The sequence below is a fragment of the Podarcis vaucheri genome (genome assembly GCF_965113315.1).
Source record: "Podarcis vaucheri genome assembly, chromosome: 5".
Taxonomy (NCBI): Eukaryota; Metazoa; Chordata; class Lepidosauria; order Squamata; family Lacertidae; genus Podarcis; species Podarcis vaucheri.
In genome coordinates, this window is record NC_138763.1 from 58,321,887 (window position 1) to 58,342,987 (window position 21,101).

General features: G+C 43.9%; 1 protein-coding gene across 6 annotated transcripts in view; it reads right to left on the reverse strand.

Annotated features, from left to right (window-relative positions):
• FAM53B (family with sequence similarity 53 member B) overlaps positions 1-21,101 on the reverse strand; it is a 121,867-nt gene that overhangs the window by 89,682 nt on the left and 11,084 nt on the right. For 5 of the 6 annotated variants that reach the window (XM_082222793.1, XM_082222792.1, XM_082222796.1 and 2 more), the window contains one exon: positions 20,652-20,742. The gene's annotated coding sequence lies outside the window, so the exon portion shown is untranslated. The remainder of the gene's footprint in view (positions 1-20,651; positions 20,743-21,101) is intronic. The other variant, XM_082222794.1, reaches the window with a different exon arrangement.

Consider the following 21,101-nt stretch of genomic DNA (forward strand, 5'->3'; position numbering starts at 1 on the left):
GGGTGGGGGGGAACTATTGCCTTCCTTTCCTCACGTTATAGCCCTCTCCTGCATTCTTAGCCTTCTGTGTTTTTCCTTCCCTCCCCACTTAAAATGTGGTTACAAAGCATGGATCCACATGGATCCTCAGGATCTTTGCATTGGGTCACCCCAAATTCACCATCAGAGCACACAGCATGTCCATGGCTACAGCCTGCCCCCCCCCAAATCACGCACCCACTGTTGCCTGGGGCTGCAATGGTGCAAAAACGTGGTTACAAAGCATGGATCCACATGGATCCTTAGGATCTTTGCATTGGGTCAGCCCAAATTCACCATCAGAGCACACAGCATGTCCATGGCTACAGCCTGCCCCCCCAAAATCACACACCCATTGTTGCCTGGGGCTGCAATGGTGCAAAAACGTGGTTACAAAGCATGGATCCACATGGATCCTCAGGATCTTTGCATTGGGTCAGCCAAAATTCACCATCAGAGCACATAGCATGTCCATGGCTACAGCCTGTCCCCCCCCAAAAAAATCACGCACCCACTGTTGCCTGGGGCTGCAATGGTGCAAAAACGTGGTTACAAAGCATGGATCCACAGGGATTCTCAGGATTTTTGCATTGGGTCACCCCAAATTCACCATCGGAGCACATAGCATGTCCATGGCTACAGCCTGCCCCCCCCCCAAATCACGCACCCACTGTTGCCTGGGGCTGCAATGGTGCAAAAACGTGGTTACAAAGCATAGATCCACAGGGATTCTCAGGATTTTTGCATTGGGTCACCCCAAATTCACCATCAGATCACATGTCTGTGGCCACAGCATGAAGCACAAAAATGATATGTCCACTGTTTCATTCAGAATATTTTTTCCCTTGTTTTCCTCCTCTAAAAACGATGTGCGTGTTATGGTCAGGTGCGTGTTATAGAGCGAAAAATACGGTAAATGAATCCAATATGAATTGTGATTCAACGCAAACTGGAGTGTTTGAATGCATCTTTAAAAAGCAAATACATTTTTATCCTTGAACTACACTAGTTTCATTAATTAAATGGAGTCAAATGGTGCAACAATTTCCTAAAGCAGACCTCACTCTTTGGTTGTTGGTAAAGGGACGCCATCTTATACGATCAGCATCAGGATGGTCTACATAGCATCCTTGAATTGTCCATGTGCTTTCAAATAACTCATTCATTCTCACGGTCTTGTACTGCACAATACTACTTGTGAAAAAAGGGTGGAAGGAATGGAGTCCTGGAAAGGGGAGGGTACCACAATAGCTACTGCACTGCAAGCTGCTGATTCTCTTATATTGCATCTACTGCAGACTGTTAGGGTAGCATAAACTAATAAGCTCCTTTAAAAAAATCCAAATGGTCTCTCTACCTGTGTGTGCGCAGGCAGATACTGAAATTAAGAGCAGCACTCCAATGCACAACAGGTATCTGGCAGGACCCTGAGAGATGAGCAAGTTGCCTGCCTTCTAACTCAAATGGCTGCTTTTTCAAGGACACTTCTCCAGGCTAAATTAATCTTTTGGCAGCTAGCACTAAGTAGGCTGCTAAAGAAGCAATATTTCCCCTCCACTCGGGCACAGAGGTCATCAATTTCAGTCCTCCAACACTACAAATAAAGATATGAGGAAATGGAAGAAGGGGGAAAATAACAAATCTAGTAACCAAGGGGGAAAAGCAATAACGTCAACTATACCATTGGGTGAGGGGGTAGGGAGGTTAGGGAATTATACACATTGCCTTCTGGAATGGATAGGTTTCAGATCAATGAATATGGTTGAAAACTGATTTCTTCTTCTTCTTCTTCTTCTTCTTCTTCTTCTTCTTCTTCTTCTTCTTGTAATGCATTCAGTCTGAGGAGTACTAGTTCTACGAACACAGGACCCTCCAAGTCACTAAGGTAGCAAAGGCTTTGGGAGACTTCTTCAAGTCTCTATATTGCAATAATGATCCATTCTAATAGCTTTGTAGTAAAACAAGTCCTGACTGGCCAGTCATGAGATATTTATACGCTCTAGCACAGAGCAGCTGCTTTTTCTGCTGTTCCTCAGACTTGCAGAGAAGACTCTCAACTTCCTCTGGATTTTATTATGTGGATGAGAGTGACACATTGCTCGTGGGCTTTTGCTCATGATCAGTTTTCAGCACAATAGAGTACTTTCGTTACCCAGCTGTTGTGTATATTTCACCACCCTTAGTGATGCAACACTCCTTATCTATGCCTGCATTTTTTAATATATCACTGGCTGTGTACTCCAGTGCTTGAGCACATGTACAATCCGTTCTTTAAAAGTAGCAAAAACTTGCAGAGCTCTTCCCAATCATCCCAATCTTTTCCATGCCTTTGATTTTGTTTCTTCTCTCTCTTCTTTGGAGACCCTTTGCCCCATTGTGGGATGCATGTCTAATTACTTTACAAAAAAGCGGGAGGGCACACATTAACAGGTCTCAGGACCCGTGTGTGTGTGTGTGTTTGTAAGTGCATACACAATAAATACACTTTACCAAGGCCCTAACCTGGGCTACAAAAGTCCATTAGCTTAAGGGGGATACTGAGGCTAAAGTTGCAATCCTGAATACTGTACACTTTCCTGGGGTGTATCATTTAAGTCTACAAGAATAGCTTCTCAGCAGATATGTCTAGGATTACAACCTAAATTGTACATTATGCCTAAGGGTTTTTATGCAAAATTACTTCCTTTTTATTTACATATCTATAGATCTCCTGTTGTGAAATTCGCCAAAGCCAATCAGAAATAGCGTTAAAACAGAGCAAGCAACATTCTGAACAGTGAGCTAGAAGAGGCCTCCTTTGAAAAGAATGAAACACATGTAGAACTCTAGGGCTTGTCTTCTGAAAGACAGAACCGTGTCCTCGCCCACAAATCCCAGGAAGGCAGTAAAGCTGAAAAGGTCTGGCTGCTGAAGGGAGAATGTTACTGCTAATGTAAGATGCACAGGCTCCAGAACATGTGAGCAAATCTATTAAATATCCAGTCTTTAGAGTGTATAGAATAATTGGCACTGGATACCAAGGGCAGGAACAGTATCCAAAGAGTATTCATTTGTCAGTGCACACTTGTATACTGTAACTAATGTGCATGAATATTATACTGTCATATATGCCTATAAATACAAAGCCTGTGAGAGTCAGTGCAATGTAGCATCAGACTAGGAACAGAGGGGTGCAGATTTATATCCACTCTCAGCCGTGACACTCATTAGTCCACTTATTACCTCAGAGCTTACCCTGCCTAAGAAGGATGGTTAGAAGGACAGAGTGCTTCTAACTATGTAGAATGGATGGGGGTAGAGAGCAGAGTTTAAATATAATCAATCAATCAGACAGAAATGAAGGGGGTGCATGGGTCCTGTTCTACAGAAGATGGTTCTCTATTTGATGTGTCTTCTATCTGGAGAACTGTCTAGACCAGTGTTTCCCAACCTTTTTTGGGCAACGGCACACCTGTTTAATGAAAAAAATCTCGCGGCACACCACCATTACAGCCCCGTGACGTCAGCGCGCAGCGTCACGCCGGGAGGGACGCACGAAAGTGAAAGTTTTTTCCCTCCCCCTTGCCGGGGAACCTCCAAGCTTTGGGGGTGGGAGGAGGCAGCAGAGCGAGGGACTGAGGGACGGCGGCAACTGAGGCGGCGGCGGCTGTTGTGGTGGTGGCGGCGATAGCGGGCGGAGGAGGGGGCGGCGGCGGGGCTTGAGGAGCCGTCGCCGGGAGTTGCTGCTGCTGTTGTTGCTGCTGCTGCCCGGACATGCCGGCCTCCTCCTCCTCCGCTGTCTCGCGCTCCTCCCTCTTGCACGCGCTGCCCCGCCGCTCGGCACCACCACCGCGGAGCCGCCCCCGGCTCGACGCGGATCCTCGCCGCCGCCGCCTCTCACCACCCGACTCGCCCGCCTCCCTCCCACGGCACACCAGCCAACGTCTCACGGCACAGTAGTGTGCCGCGGAACACCGGTTGGGAAACACTGGTCTAGACCATGTTTGGTTTGTTAAATAAAAAGAACCCTAAGAAAAGAAAGCAGGGGCCAGGATATTGCCCACCATCAGTTAGAACCTGAATTGGAAAGGCAAAGAAATCACCAGTTCAGACTTCATGGACTATGGTGAGATACCCTGTATTTGTATTTCTGTTTCAATTATAGCCATTTCTATATTGGCATCTAAATGTATAAAATAGCAGATGCAGATTATATGCAACTGTGTGCCATCTTTTTTAGTGATAACATTTCAACTTTTTCAGTCAAGTGGGCCCTTCCTGCAGAAATGTGAGAGCTAAAACAAAGGGATCAAAAAGAAGTCCTCCATTATTATTTTTCAAAACAGAGACGGTACTAGGGGCGGGGGGTGCAGGCAGAGAATAAATGTCTGGACCTGACAAGACTACCCATACTGCAGCAAGGACATTCTCCTGAAGTGCAATTTATTTCCCTCCCACCCCTCTCCCTCCCAACTTAGGCTCCAATCTTAGTGGCATTTGAACTATTTCTGCTAGATCAACACCAGCAACTATAAAGAGAGACTGTGACATTCTATGCAAGCAAGGAAGTAAGACCCTGGTGTTATTTCATGGGCCTTCTTGGCCTGAAACTTTGGCGGATGCTCCTGCTATGCTATGGACCAAACTATATTGAAACCCAAGGGGGCTCTTTCCATTCCCGGCCAGCCATGCTATTCAAGGGTCCACCCAGATTTTGCCGTCATATTTTCTCTTCTACAACAATAAGTGCCATCACTATAGATTGGAGCCTGCTTAAGTGCACTGGGAAGCTATTACTGAGTGATGTAGAGAGTGCAGAATTGATCCTTTATCCCAGAAATCCAGCAGCAGGCTCAGTCACTGCCTTACATGGAATTCTTGGACATGGCCAGGGTTGGCTTTCCTTGCCTATCTATCTCTTTAAATTCCTTTTTGAACAGGAGCAGCTCACTGAAGTTTGGCCCATGTGCTAAAAAGCACTAATTGTGCCTCTTGCTATGTTGTTTCAAGTATGTGTGACAAGAGAAAAGCATTGCCACATACAGCAACACAGTTAAATTATGACCTCCCACTCACCCGGTAGATTTAAAAAAAAGGGAGTCAGGAATCAGCCATCATTATGGAGGGAATCTGAATAGCGCTAGGGAGAGTGTGTGCAAGGAGAGATAAAAGGTAAAATGAAAGTTATAAATAGCAAGCAGCATTCTGCCTTCTCTGAGTAATTGCACCCACACATTTACAGATGGCACAAAATATCTCTGGAGTTCTGATTAGCTGGCTATGGAAAGAGACTTTGGCAAGAGCAGAGGTATTAAGGACTGCTGTTAAAACTGGTTCTCAGTCAGACCAATCCAGACATTTCAAAATTATCATTGTAAATAAGGACAACTTTATTAATACCGATGACTACATAAATTAAAGTTATTATCAGCCCTGTGTGATTATTTATTCTCATACGGCAGCCATGGAAAAATGTACCTTTTACAGTGGGCACATGACAATCAAGTCGTTTTGTCAAAACATGATGGAAGTGGCACAAACAGACGTCCAAGGATTAGCCTGAATTTACACTTTAATTGTTCCCACTTATGGCCACAGTGAACCATGTATTCATTACAGTCCAGTACAAAGTTGAACAGGGTAACTGTATCCCAACACTAAAAATCTGACTGCTGCAATGCGGCACTTAAAGTTGCCTCACATTTCTTTTGTTACCAGTGAATGTGTGAATGGTGAGAGCAATACACTGTAAAAACTGTACAGCCCACATGTGTTTCAGTGTACAGTGGTACCTCTACTTACGAACGCGATCCGTTTCAGGGTGCCGTTCGCACCCCGAAAAGTCCATAAGTAGAGCACTGCAACTGCACGTGCGTGAAGCACGCAGATCGCTTCTGCGCATACACATGCAGCGAACCCGGAAGTAAACACTCCCGGGTTTGCCCTGTTCATAACCTGAAAAGCCGCAACGTGAAGCAAACGTAACACAAGGTATGACTGTACACCCATTTTGGCTCTGACATGTGGAAACAAGCAGCTGCAGGCATGTCTCAAGTTATGACAGCCTCTATGCCAAACAGTATCACATTCAAGATGAGAAGAAACACACCATATATAATAACACTTACAGGGCAAAATTATGCTTGTTTAACTTGGGACAGTTTCAATGGGACTTACTTCCTTGTAAGTGTATTTAGGACTGCAGCCTTAGTCATGCTTCAGTTCACTTGAATTTCAACTCATAATTGATCAATGGAAGCCAAATTACTGTGGGTTGTACCCAGTGAAGTCATCCCGTTATAATGAGACTTCCTCTCCCTTTCCCCCCACCCCACTCCTCTTCCAAATCTGTTCTGGGGATTGTCCCCAAATATCCAGATCAGATGGAGGGTGCATAGATAGAAGACCTTGAGTTACAGTAATAGCATAACTTGGTTGGATACAACCCTGTACAGTATTTCCTCTGCACACAGACTGGGGTTTAGCTGGGAGTGGGCCCTGAATCTGCTATTTTAGTGTTTTTGGCTACGTAGTTCATCTGGGGGAAACTGATTTGGAGGGTGGGCCTTAGTAATTGGAAGGATATTAATTTGCGGGAAAAGATTACTTTATCTGGATTTGACTGTGGGTAAGGAATGGGAAGTGGGACGCGGGTGGTGCTGTGGGTAAAACCTTAGTGCCTAGGACTTGCTGATCGTATGGTCGGCGGTTCGAATCCCCGCGGCAGGGTGAGCTCCCATCTTTCGGTCCCAGCTCCTGCCCACCTAGCAGTTCGAAAGAACCCCTAAGTGCAAGTAGATAAATAGGTACCGCTTTATAGCAGGGAGGTAAACGGCGTTTCCGTGTGCTGTGCTGGTGCTGGCTCGCCAGAGCAGCTTCGTCACGCTGGCCACGTGACCCGGAAGTGTCTCCGGACAGCACTGGCCCCCAGCCTCTTAAGTGAGATGGGCGCACAACCCTAAAGTCGGACATGACTGGCCCGTACGGGCAGGGGTACGTTTACCTTTTTAAGGAATGGGAACTGAACTGTTTCGGAGCAGGAACTGTTGGGAAATTAATTGAGGTAAATAAATCGGGGTGGAAACTGAATTGGGGTGCAAGTTGGGTGCAAAAGGGTTTATCCAGGGTGATTTGAATAGGAAATTAGTCTTTATTTGTCCCTGTAGATATAAATTAACATTTGCACATTGTATGCAAATGTGTCTCTGTAGGACCTCTGCTGCAAACCTTTTAAATACAAACAATCTCCCTGAACACAGACACCTCTCAAAAAACTGTCAAAGGCAGTGTATTATTATTATTATTATTATTATTATTATTATTATTATTATTAAAAAAGAACAAACTTGCTCCTTACTGCATGCATCCAGTAAATATCACTGTTTCAGTCTTTGCTTACAAAGTGACTAGGTATCACCAAAGCATTTTCAACATGTCAGAGAAAATAAATGCTTAACCTGGTACCTGATACAAATGTCTCCTAATAAGGAGGAGCCAAACAGCTGCAAGTTGTCTTAATTGGCACAAATCTGGCAGATTGAATAGCAAGTGTGTGTTGCCCTGCAGCATTTACAATTTCTTACTTTCCTCAGATTCATTAAATACATTACAGTCTGTTCCCTGAAGATGGCCCCTACGTGCGCTGGCTGCAAAGGAATCAGTGCCGACATTTCTAGCTGAGGTATGAATATGGAGGAGGGAGGGAATGCTCCCTTCCCATCCTACATACTTTTTCTTGGAGCAAAGAGGGAACCATCTGTATCCACTCTCTTCAGTTAAGGAAACCTTGCAGCAGAGTTCTTGTGAGGCTTCTTTTTAGCCATTGCTAACAGAGCTCTGTGTACCTTTCACTAAAAACAAAACAAAACTCGGAATTATACACCAGATCAACTCAGACTCCTAATTTATTCCCGCTAATGGTGAGAAGGAGCAAAGAAATGTCAAAATTTTCTTTAATAGTCATAAGGGTTAGAAACGTTTTCTTAAAATAAATAAAAATAACACAAACGTTTTCAGAATCATGAATTCTGTAATCAAAATAAAAGTATGCATCTTTGCACACTTTCCTGGAATTGTAACTTGCACATCTAAACAGACAAAGGATGGATATTGGAGATAGTGATAAATGGTAACCTTTGAAGTAGGGGGGGGCATCTCAGGCCTGGTAGCCTATCTACCTGGCCCTCAGGACTCTCCATGCCACACACCCTCCCTGAGTGCCTTTGCCTCATGAGAATGTGTCCTTGAACTGAGATAGTCCTTCTTGCTTACATTGATGAAAATAACAAAATATCAAATAACATGATACAAGCAGAATTCAAGAGAGACCAGATGCCCAGCACAGGAAAAAGTTCCCATTGATGATGTAAAATCTGTAAAGTAAAGACAAAGGGTTCAAACAAACAAGCTGCTTCAAGAACATTACAGTGTGGACAGTCCTTTTAAAAACATACTTCCTGGAAATTAATTTGATAATTGATTTGCTCTTCTTATCGCAATGACCTTTTGTTGTGGCCATCTTTGATCTCGGAAGAAGCCAAAAGGAGGAGTTAAAATATTCCTCCCCACCATTCTATCGTATGCAGAATGTGAAGTGATATGGCAGTACATTTCTCTTTCCAATGACTTCCTGCTTCTCAAAACAAAGAGCCATATTTATCATACAAAATGGAGCTGCCCCACCTAGCGAAGTGCTGCCAAGGCTTTAACAACAGGCCTTCACATAAATATCCCCCTGTGGCCTATGATACATACAGCTGTATTTTTAAAACCAGTTGCCTTGTGGGGCTTCGCTACCCTGGAGAGTTTCTAAATGGCTTTATGCTATGGGATATTACCTCTCCTACTCATTTTATGAAGCATTATCAAAAGGCTTGTAACTATTATTGTTCATCATCCTCCCTTCTCTGCCTCACTGCCTATCTCACGGCTTCTATGACTATTTAACTTCTCTTACTTCCCGTCTCCCTGACATCTGCTTATCTTACTGCGAGCGACTTTTGCCTCCAGAAGCCTTTTCTCTCAGCTACTGTCTTGTCGTTCCCCTGTTGGCTGCTTCCCTCTGTTCACCTTCTCTAATTTTCTTATCGTCTGGTCTTCTGTCACATACACATCAGCCAACAGGGTTTACAGTCAGTGCACAGGGTAGTGAAGACATCATTTATCTACCTTAGAACTACTCTGGCCATTTTGTCCTCTCAGCCTCGGTTCTTCTATGATGTCGAAAAGCCTTTGTGTAAATTCACAACAAATAAATTGCAAGGGGACGTGTCTGGAATATGCATCCTTGAACTGTAATGATACATTTTGCTTGCCCTGATGGAGGGATGTGTGCTTGATGGGGTGGAAACCTCTATGACTTTACACAGTGGGCTTCATTACAGCTGTCACACACATTAAGAGTCACACCTATTGCTCTTCCCACTTTTACCTCTTACCTCGTTCGCCACTGACATGTAAACCCCCAGAAAAAAAGGTTCCCCCTCCCTTGTCAAATCTCCAACATAAACCTGTAAAAAATCATATATTTTTTAATACAACGCATCCTCCTAATTGTAGGGATGCTAATTTTAATCCTCAAAATCTTGAATCTTGTGGAGTCTTCACCCAAAAGGCAGTTAAACCAGTTATATGTCATATGAATGGGTAGAGAATTGTAAAGGAATGTTCTCTTTTGCAAGCAGCCTAGCAAAGCTTTTAAGGATAGTTCTGGCTAACATAAGCATTAGATGCCCAGCTTCTTTAGCATACTAGCTCTTTGGATGCGCAGGTGTCTCAAGAAAGCAGCAGGGATGTGAAAGGTTCCATTTTTTCTCCGATACCATTTCACATATAGCTGGATTTCTAATGATGAACAACAAGTTCACATACCATACCCATGTGCAGATGTAAGACCTGACATGTATATCTTGGCATGCAATCTGTCCTTTTCCCTTTCTCTTTTTTTAAGAACAGGAGTACACAAATTGTGTGAGAAGGATGTACACACATATCCAAACATATACTATGCTCCAAATGAGGCAAGTACTGTAATTTCCATGTATAAGACGACCTTTTCTCTGAATTTTTTTGTGATAAATTGAGGGTTGTCTTATACACGGGTTAATATGCTAAGTAAGCAAGGGCTGGTGCTGCAGCGGTAACAGGGAAATGTCGGAGAGGAGGCTGCTTACCCACTCTTCCTGGCTTAGGAAGAATATTTGGTGAGCACCAGTATGCAGTGTATTACGGCACCAGTTCCATCAGCCAGAGCGGGGGCTCAACAGCTCAGCAAACTTACAAAAGAAGCTCTACAACTGTTGAGGGCTCCCAAAAATAGGGGTTGTCTTATACATGGGGTCGTGTTATACACAGAAAAATAAAGTATATCTGAATAAACCCAAGACTACTTCCTGAAACCTACTGCATGCAAGTGTGAACACACTTAGCCATTGCTTAAAAAGGCTTCCAGTTATATGTTTCAAACTGGTAGTTACAGTGGATGACCAAGCAGTGCTGGAAGCCTCTCATGTTAAGAAGACAAGCATCTATCTCCCCACCAGCTGGATGTCCTCATGGGCTGATTTCACATCCTATGCAAACCCCTATCAGTGTGTGAACCAGCAGGGAAACACTGAGGACTGAAGAAAATGTCTGGGCTTACATGATAGAAGGGAAAGGGGAAAACCTCAAACCATGTTGGGCAAATGAGCATCCAGAATACAACTTATCGTAGCATAAATGTAAAACTCTTCTATTTCTTTACCAGCTCCCAGCCCCAGCGATATTTTTGCTCTCACAAAGCTGTGGATAAATTTGCCTGCCCTTCATCCAAGTTGGAATATGGAACAATTGTTTGTAGACAGGAACAGTAATCTACATTAATAGGATGGTATGCCACACAGAGTAGTCAGTATGCTGCCCAACTAGCAATTATTATTATTATTATTATTATTATTATTATTTATTTATACCCCGCCCTCCGCAGCCAAGGCTGGGCTCAGAGCGGCTTACAAGCAATAATAAAAACAAGTTGAATGATTACAACTTAAAAACAAAATTAAAACACAACATTAAAATATTACAACATTAAAATAAAATGTAGCCTCAACGCAGGAGGAGAAGGAAAGAAAAAAGAAAGAGAGGGAGGGAATCAAATTGGCTCCAAGCTAAAGGCCAGGCGGAACAACTCTGTCTTACAGGCCCTGCGGAAAGAAATCAGATCCTGCAGGGCCCTGGTCTCATGAGGCAGAGCGTTCCACCAGGCCGGAGCCAGAGTTGAAAAGGCCCTGGCTCTGGTTGAACTTCCTTAGGGCCCGGGACCACTAGGGTGTTGCTATTTATGGACCTTGAGGCTCTCCGTGGGACATACCGGGAGAGGCAGTCCGTAGGTACGAGGGTCCTAGGCCATGAAGGTCAAAAGCAGCACCTTAAATCTGACCCTGTACTCTACCAGGAGCCAGTGCAGTTTGAAAAGCACTGGGTAAATATGCTCCCATGGCAGAGACCCCGTGAGGAGCCTCGCTGCAGCATTCTGCACCCGCTGGAGTTTCTGGGACAGCTTCAAGGGCAGCCCCGCGTAGAGCAAATTACAGTAGTCAAGCCTGGAGATGACCATCGCATGGATCACTGTGGCCAGGTCGGGTCAGGGCGGGAAAGGTAAGGGACCAACTGCTTGATGCGGCGAAGGTGGAAAAATGTCGTCTTGGCTGTTGCTGTAACTTGCACCTCCATGGAAAGGGAGGCGTCAAGGATTACACCCAAACTCTTAACGGAAGGCAATGGCACTAATTGGGCCCCCGCAAGAGAAGCGAGTTGGTCCCTCATCCCCATGCCATCCCGACCCAGCCATAGGACCTCTGTCTTTGAAGGATTTAGTTTCAATCGGCTCCCAGGAAACCATCTAGCCACAGCTTCCAAGCATCTGGTCAGTGTGTTTGGGGCCGAGTCGGTGTGGCCATCCATCAGCAGATAGAGCTGAGTGTCATCAGCATATTGGTGACAGCCCAGCCCAAAGCTCCGGATAATCTGGGCAATGGGGCACATAAAGATGTTAAAATACATTGGGGAGAGAATTGCGCCCTGCGGCACTCCACACACCAAGGAATGGCGCGATTACATTTCCCTCCCTAGTGCCACCCTCTGTCCCCGACCAGAGATAAAAGAGCACAGCCAGTTACGGGCTATGCCCTGTATCCCCACGTCTGCGAGGCGGTGGTCCAGAAGATCATGATCGACCATGTCAAAGGCTGCTGACAAATCTAAAAGGATCAGCAGTCCTGACCTGCCTCAATCCAGTTGTCTACAGAGATCATCTGTTAGGGCAACCAGAGCTGTCTCGGTCCCAAAACCAGGACGGAAACCGGACTGAAATGGATCTAAAGCCGATGTTTCCTCCAGAAACCTACCAAGCTGTTCAGCAACCGCTCTCTCAATTACCTTACCCAGATATGGAAGATTTGAAACTGGGCGGTAATTGGATAGGTCTAAGGGATCCAATGAAATTTTCTTTAAGAGTGGACACACTACTGCTTCCTTCAGTTCCCCTGGGAATGTCCCCGTGTCAAGGGACAAATTGATAATTTCAACCAGGGGGGTCTGCGCAACATCTGGACACTCCCTAATCAGCCAAGATGGGCACGGATCAAGGAGGCAGGTGGTGGGCCTACCAACTTGGAGGAATCTATCCACATCAGCAGGGAGTATCCAATCGAAATGGTCCAACACTGGACCTGAAGTCAGTCGAGGGGCCTCCAGTTCAGTAACTATCTAAATTGGCAGGGAGGTCACAGCGGAGCAACAGGACTTTCTCCGCAAAAAAGCTCACGAATGCCTCACAGCTGTGGGTCGAATTTGTGCTTAAATTTGGTTGTCCTCCTAAGGACGTTATTGACCTAATTATTCTAAAAAGTTGTGCCGGGCGAGAGCTAGCAGATGCAATGGAAGCTGCAAAGTAAGATTTCTTAGCAGCTTTCAAAACCATCTCATAGGCTTTCATAAGCATCCTATAAGATGTTCTTGAGGCTCTGTCACGAGTCCGTCGCCATACTCGCTCTAGCCGTCTGAGATCCCGCTTCATTTCCCGGAGCTCCTCATTAAACCAAGGGGCCTGGTTTCGATGGGGTCACAGAGGGTGCTTAGGCACGATCTCATCAGTGGCTGGCAAGAGCCGGTTATTCCAGTCCTCAACAAGGTCATCTAATGAGTCACCAGGAGGAGCAGGGTCCCGGCAAGGCTTGTCGGAATCTATCAGGATCCATCTGTTTTCGCGGACAATACAAGAGCTGTGGGTAGACTCATATGAGTGCATTATCAGCCTTCTTAAATCTCAAAATCCCAGTAAAGTATTCTTTACTGGTATGGAATCTCAGGGTGTAGTATTAGCATCAAAGGGGAAGAGCATGCAAAACTCAAAGCAACACTGCGCCACATGGGCAGAGGACTGCACTGCTCAGTGCACTCCCATTTGTAACTTGGGGGCAGTTTATACTTTTGGTCTTGTCAGATTTTCTTGGACGAGAAAGGCAGAATGTATAAATGTCAGGAATTTTAATATATCACATTAGGTGCAGAACTGCAAAACAACAACAACAACAAGTTATTGTTGCATCTCTACTGCATCTCTAAGAGCATCTCTGCTGCATCAAAGGCCAGGCCAGTCTAGAACTCTTTCCCCACAGTAGCCAATTGGATGTGACAATAGCTCTCCACCACTGAACACCAGCGACTGGTATTCAGAAGCAAACTAACTCTGAACCTGATTCAGAAGCAAGCTACCTCTGATCTTGACAGATACCCTGAAAGATGGACAGCAAATAGAATAGCCATCATGAGGAGTATTTATGGTGCTTGACTAATTCTAATCCCCTTTTAAAGTCATCTATGTAGGTGGCCATCGCGGCATCTTGTAATACAGTGAATTCCATAGTTTAACTATGAGATTGTACTGATTGGGCTGGCAGGTAATATGGACCATCTAAACCTAACCAAGTTTCCTTTTGGCTTCTCTTTGGAAAGATAAAAACCACCAATATGTTTTGAAGGGGGAAATGGAAACACAGGCACCTATACAGACTGCATAAGTAATAGGATGCATGTGTACAAGAAAGCACAATCAGGCCAAAGCGAATATATGCTGGTAATTGAGAAGTGAGCATTTAGATAATGAGCAAAACAAATCCATTTGATGAGCCTATGGGCTTGACAGTACTTCCAGTATTTCCTCATTGGCCAATGAGAGCGGTTTCATTGTACTGTACAATGGATGACAGAGCATTTCCTTTTCAAATGTCATAAAGGATAAATTTTCAGAGAAAGACCTAATGCTCCTTAAATTAGTGCTCCAGTTTGTTAAGGAGAATTTTAGTGCTCCTGTTTGATAAACTATAGTATGTCAGGTCTCCACTGTTTTAGAAGGTTTATCACCTGACTCTAAACGAGTTTACCTGAAATAAAATTAACTAAAAACCAGTTCCTACTTTTTACCATGGCAGCCTTGGTGCCATTAGTCCATGCACCAACAGTAGTTTCAAAGACCCACCCACCTCACCTGCCCACATCAAGATTTCCTCTAGCTCAGGTTGGAACTGTCAAGACCACAATCACCTTGATCATGCTTAAGTGATCCTCAACAAATCCCCTTTTAGCTGCTATGACTGTGAACATAGTAGGCGCTTAAGGAGATAAGAGGTCACTTAAAGGGTAGATTACTTTCAAGATCACTTCAAATTGCACCTAATCCCTTTTAAGCACCCTGCCAAACTCAGTATGTGAGTGGTTAAAATGTAGGGGTTTTCAGGCTCATGTCAAGGTATGGCAACAGTGATAAAAGCTCAGATGATGTTCTTCACTTATCCATCGGAAGATTCAGGGCAGACAAAATAAAATACTTATTCGCACACTGTACAGTGGATGCTCGGGTTGCGAATATTATCCGTGTGGGAAGCACGCTCGCAACCCGCAGCGTCCACAACCCACAGCATCATGTTTGTGCACGCATGGGTTGCGATTTGCTGCTTCTGCGCATGCGCCAAAACCCAGAGTAACCCGTTCCAGTACTTCCGGGTTTGGCGTGGTGCGCAACCCAAAACATCTGTAACCCAAGGTATGACTGTATAAACTATGGAATCTACATGCACAAGAGATAGCAATGGTCACCAACTTGGGTGGCTTTAAAGAATGATTAGACAAATTTGTGGAAGCTAGTCAAAGGCATCTAAGTTGGTCACTGTGAGAAAAGGGTGCTGGACTACATAGGATATTGTTCCGGTCCAGCAGTGCTGTCCTTATGCTCCATGATTTTATGTACAATGGTCTTTTTAATATTCCTATAATGGTTAAACTATGATAATTGGTACGGCAGGATGTTACCCATACAAAAAGGGTGGGCGTGATTCAGGGTCACTGGATTAAAACAAGCATGTCCACTGCATATATAAATATGGAAACAAAACATACACATCACCACCACATACAAATGTGGGCACACGCACCTTTCACACACATAGAACCAGACAGCGCTCCTTCCCCCAAACTAAAACCTTTACACAGATACAGCGGACAGCTGCAGCTCCTCACCTTCCTATTTCAAGGCTGGGAAATTGAGACCCCTTATTTATGGGAAGGGAGGGAAGGAGAGGCCCCAAGAAACGAACAGGGAGGTGGCAACTATGTAAAGCAGCACGCACCACCCTGCTTGCACTGGGAGCATTTTGGACATACCCAAATGTCTAATTAGCTGTTGAACAGTCACATACCAAAAGATGTAAAATGAGGGTCTTTTTCTGGGATGCTGGGCACAAGAAACAGTAAGAAAACGCTTTGATGTTTCCTCACCCCCATCTCCTTTATTTTACATATGTGCTTCACTGCATTCAGAGGGTGACGGTCAACTAAGTTTTACTCAGAGTAGACACGTTGAAATTAATGAACATGAACAAGTTAGGTCCATTAATTTCAACAGATTTACTCTGAGTAAAACTTAGTTGAATACACCCTGGGGTTTTGTTTTTTTTAAGACTGCATGTTGTTTTAAAAAATGTATACTGTTTAAATACACACAAAAAAGCTATGATTTCATTGAAAAACATTAAGCATATGCTCAGCAGCTTCACCTTCCTACTAAAATCAGGGAGACTTAAAAATAATTTTTAACGTGTGTCTCCTTACTCAATTTGACTACTTGTAATTTTGGTATGAAATGCAAGGTTAAAAACTGCAACTATTTCTTCCCTTTCTAATTATAGCATTGTACAAAGATAACACTAAACCAGCCACTCCATGCTTTGTTACTCTGTTCAGCTAAGGGGGAAACAAAGCAGGAGTCCCTTAGGTGTGTGCAGCAGCACACAACTCGTGGACATTAAGGTTAGCGCAAACCACAGCTTAGTTTAGTATTACGCGCAAATGTGGCCTTTAGATCCATGCAAGAACTTTAGCATTCTAGTGTTGCTTATTAGTAGTACATCTACACAACACACAGGATGAGAACTTCTTCTAGTGAAAAATTAAACACTCTTAGAAGTTCACCAAAGACTGCTAGGCACCATGGCTGCCTAGTTCTCAAAGGCAACAAACTGCTAATTGCAATTTCCCCAGACTTTTAGAAATGGACTCATTCCTAGGAGAATGACAAAATGACATGTAAGTTTGGAATTTAGTTGAGCTGTTGCAAGTTTCAGCAATTTGGCGTTACGTTTTTTATGTTCCTGGCAACTACCTCTAGTCAAATGTATTTAGACCAAGTCACCTAGAAGATCTGTCAAACTTAGCAAGTAGTTCCATATGATCTTGTCGGTGTCATAAAAATCTGCATAATCTCAAGTATTCGCAGGAGGGTTATGCGGAAAAAAAAGTTTTCTGCTGGACACGGAGTACAAACACCAAAAGAAAAGAACATGTGAGAAGCTCCAACACTTTATAGTACTAGATACATCCAAGATTCATGGATCTCATTGGGCCATATCCAACCATAACTTCTAACTTTATTTTATTTAAGCCAAAAGTTAATGACTAGAAAAGCAAATGCAAAAATATGCTGAGTATATAACCTGCCTCAAAGGGGAACAGTGAGCCCAAGAGAACCACGGCTATGTTTTCTGCCTTTATTCTGTTAACTTAGCAGGATTATTCTGGTACTGCATGACAGTTGCTTTAGATACCCCATTAAATTATAAAATGCCCTTCCCCTAAGGAATTTAGACACAGAGTTTATGGAAGACTTTAATAATATTAAGACTGCATGCATTTTAAGAGTTTTTCTTTCCAAAAAAGAAGTATAAAAAAGACAAACACCTATGCTCCCAAAAGTCTGAATCACAGCTTAAGTCTTTCTAAAAATTTACGCCCAGTAATATTTCCAATCACAGCATCACTCTGTTGTCTCTGTTGTTCAGATTTTGCTCTGCAACTGTTTTATTTGGTTTTAAAACTGCATGATTACATTTTTGTACAGTATCCTGAGACCTTATGGTGAAGGGTGGGTAAGAAATTTCTTAAATAAATGTTCTCTTACGTTTAAGAGAAAATTGTTGCTGTTTTTTGACATAGACAGCTTAGAATTGGTGTTCTTTTAGGGAACACATTTTCATTCAGGGGTGCATAATCCCTAAAAGGATGCTTCAAACAGATCTCAGACATCTCCATGCATCCCCATCTGCTACATAAGCTATTGATGGAAAGGACAGAGGATACCCAGCAGGAGATGCCACCAAAACATACCCCATAGTAGCCTATCTTTAGATAGGTCTGTGCACTTAGATGCCAACTTCTGTTTCAACCAAGTCACTTTTTGTCTGGCTTTTGCAATTCATTTTCATATTGCTAGACCCCATGGCTGGATTCTAGCCAATATGTTCAGAGTCCTACCTATGCGACTACAGAAAAAACAGCATTGGCCTCTAAGCACTGAAGGTCCTGCATTTGAGATTCGGCACTTTAGGTCTGGCATTGTTACCAGCTTGCGCCCGTGTTCAAATACCACAGACTCCATGGCTGAAGGAGAGGCATGGGCCTGTACCTTAGACCTGCTTAGAGGAGGTTCCATAAGTTAGCACGACATTTGCATGTGGAAATGTCCCAGGTTCAGTCCACAGAACCTCCATTTAAAAAGATCTCTGGTCGCAATGCCTTGGAGTCTTGTCACCAGTTACGGTAGGCAATAACGTACTACATGAACCAATGATCTGACTCACTTTGAGACAGCATTTTCAGAAGGGCTCAACTATGTATTTTCTTCAAATATCCGAGTCTCAACATTTTTATTCATTTATTCATTTTTTTGTAAAAGTACTTCTGGCCCGACTTTCATCTATGTAATTACCAGGACATGGTACAACATGTATGTAAACAAACCCAATATCAAATGTAATATACCATAATAAAACCATAAAATACCCCAATAAATAAGATGAGCAGATTGAAACAAGACAGCAGACTAAACTAAACCAATTAAAAATGCCTGGGCAAACAAATATGCCTTAAGATGGCACCAAAAAGATAACAATATTGGAGCCAGGTGTGCTTCTGAGGGGAGGTGCTCATCAAATGATGCATCCCTAGAGAGAAGGCTTTCTTCCACATTGCCATGCACCACTGAACCTCCCTGACAAAGGGACACAGATAAGAGCTTTAAAACATGGTCATCTGTCATGTACTGGGGTCCCAAGCCCTTTAGGGCTTAATAGATAAGAACCAGCATCTTGAATTTGGCCCAGAAGGAAACAGACAACCAATCTAACTCCTTCTGAATCAGTGTAATGAGATTCCATCTCACTCTCCCAGTAAGCATTCTGGCAACCACAATGTCAATTTGGGAACAGGCTTTGATATCAGCATTACTGGTGTCAACAATCTGCTCCTTTCTCACTTTTTGATGTGCTTGGGCACACATACAGAAATACAGGACCACAGGCACACTTAACTGATAAGCATTTAAGGTGACAAGCTTTATATTTAAGAGAGTAATCAAAGGAATAAGAGCTTAGCACCTTTTCATGATTTTGAATTAAAGCACTTACCGTACATACTCAAGTATAAGCCGACTTTTTCAGCACATTTTTTATGGTGAAAAAGCCGCCCTCGGCATATACTCAAGTGAGGCGGGCAGTGGCGGGACGAGCGGCCCGAAAGGAGCCCTTTCTCGCCGCTGGTTCCACCGCCACCTGTCTCTCGCAAGGGCAGGCACAGGAGCCACAATTAGGAGAGGCACGGAGCTGCGCTGTGCCTCTCCCAACCGCAGCTCCTATGCCTGCTCATGCGAGCGGCAGAGGGACAAGCAGCCCGAAAGCAGCCCTTTCGGGCTGGTTGTTCTTCCTCTGCTGCTGCCACCACCACCACCAGGTTTGTGGTGTGGTGAACCGGCTTATACTTGAGTCAATAAGTTTTCCCAGTTTTTTGTGCTAAAATTAGGTGCCTCGGCTTATATTTGGGTCGGCTTATACTCGAGTATATACGGTACCTTTGGTGTCAAGCTGGAGGGTAAAATAAAATAAGGTAGGCTAGGGAGCAGCTGGGAACCCTACTTGTGGAAAATCTATCTCTTAGGGCTAATTCCAGGTTTGAGGGGGGGACCAAGTAGTAATCGTGGTGCTGCCTTTTTAGCTGTGGCCACGCTGCTGCTTGTGAACACTGGGGTGGGGTGAGGTGGGGCAAGGCAGTGGCAAGGGCAAAGGAAGCACTAGACTGGCAACTTGAGGCGGTGCAGCTGCTCAGTCTCTTCTGCCCTTGGCACTGCCTTGTCTCATCCCATCCAGGTCCTGGTGAGCAGCAGGACCACTGCAACCAGGTAACCTGTGCAGTGGCAGCACCCCACTTTGTGCACTGTGACTGTCTGGTAGGCTTACCTGACTGTTGGTGGCAGCACTTCCAAGAGCACTGAGCAACTGGGTCTTTTAATTTTCCACAGTGCCCCAGAGTGATGCTAGCTGCTGGAAGTGTCAGTCCAGTGCAAAAAGCAAGAGGGGTGAGCCTTGCTAAAGTGCTGCGTCCCTGGCAGCTACCCAAGCATCCCAAATACCAACTCAAATCTTATTTTCCAAGGTGGAAGCTCTATGGGCAAAGTTTACAAAGACCTTTGATCATTTGATTAGGGGTTTTATACTTCTTGATGATATAGTTCATGCATGCTAGATTTCGGGGGGGGGGGAACACTGGTGATACTTTGTACGCAATATGCTTTCAAATGAGCTTCTGCAGAAACTGTATTAGCTAAGCTAATAATCCTGATAACTTGCAGAATGAGTTGTGAGAATGAAAACTATGTCTTTGTTAGCATTTTACAAATAAGAGCATGCGTCACGAGGCGCTTCAGAGAGGACTCCCAGCAAGGCAGTGACTGCGCTCCAACTTGAAGTCGGTTCTCAAGGCCATGTTGAACGTTTTGCCCGAAGGACAACACTAGATCAATAGAACACTGTTTCAATGTGCAAGGAAAGAGTCAAATTAATCCATGAAACCCAAAATCATTAACAGCAAAGCTGTAACTTGTATTGGTTAATGTTCATGGAGGCTTCCAAAGGGAAGGTTCTGAAAACACTTTATTCCTATACTGTTCCTTACAGGTCATTACGAAGAGCCCAGCCACTTGCCATCATGTACATACTGCCTGACACACTCCCTTCTAGTAAGAGATGGTGAAAGCAACTCTAGAAATATGCATGGCTATGTATTTCATATACCTTTGAAATGCACAGGTATCCAAAATCCTTCAGCGATGTTCTTTGTTTCCTTAGTCACCAGAGATGGCTTCTGCCATGGTCCCCCTCCTACCTGGTGGAGAAGATGGGATAAAAGGTATGAGCATCGTGAAAGAATAACTTTTAAAATACATTGTTTTATCAATATAATTAATATCGATATATTAATTTATATTACATGTTTCAGCCTTAAAAAAGAATTTTTAGACAAGAATAAAATAGCACAATATTTTTAGTTTCAACTGCAAATATATGAGCTGCTCGGCCTTTTTTCTCTTACTTCTTCAGAGCTCAATCTCTGTCATACCAGAAAGAAAATAACTAATCAAGAAAAGGAAGTGTTAATGCAGGCATGGTTTGAAACATTAGGCCAGATTCAAGAGTTACATATGTAAATAAGCAACTGCCTACGTACATGGATATGTATGTGGA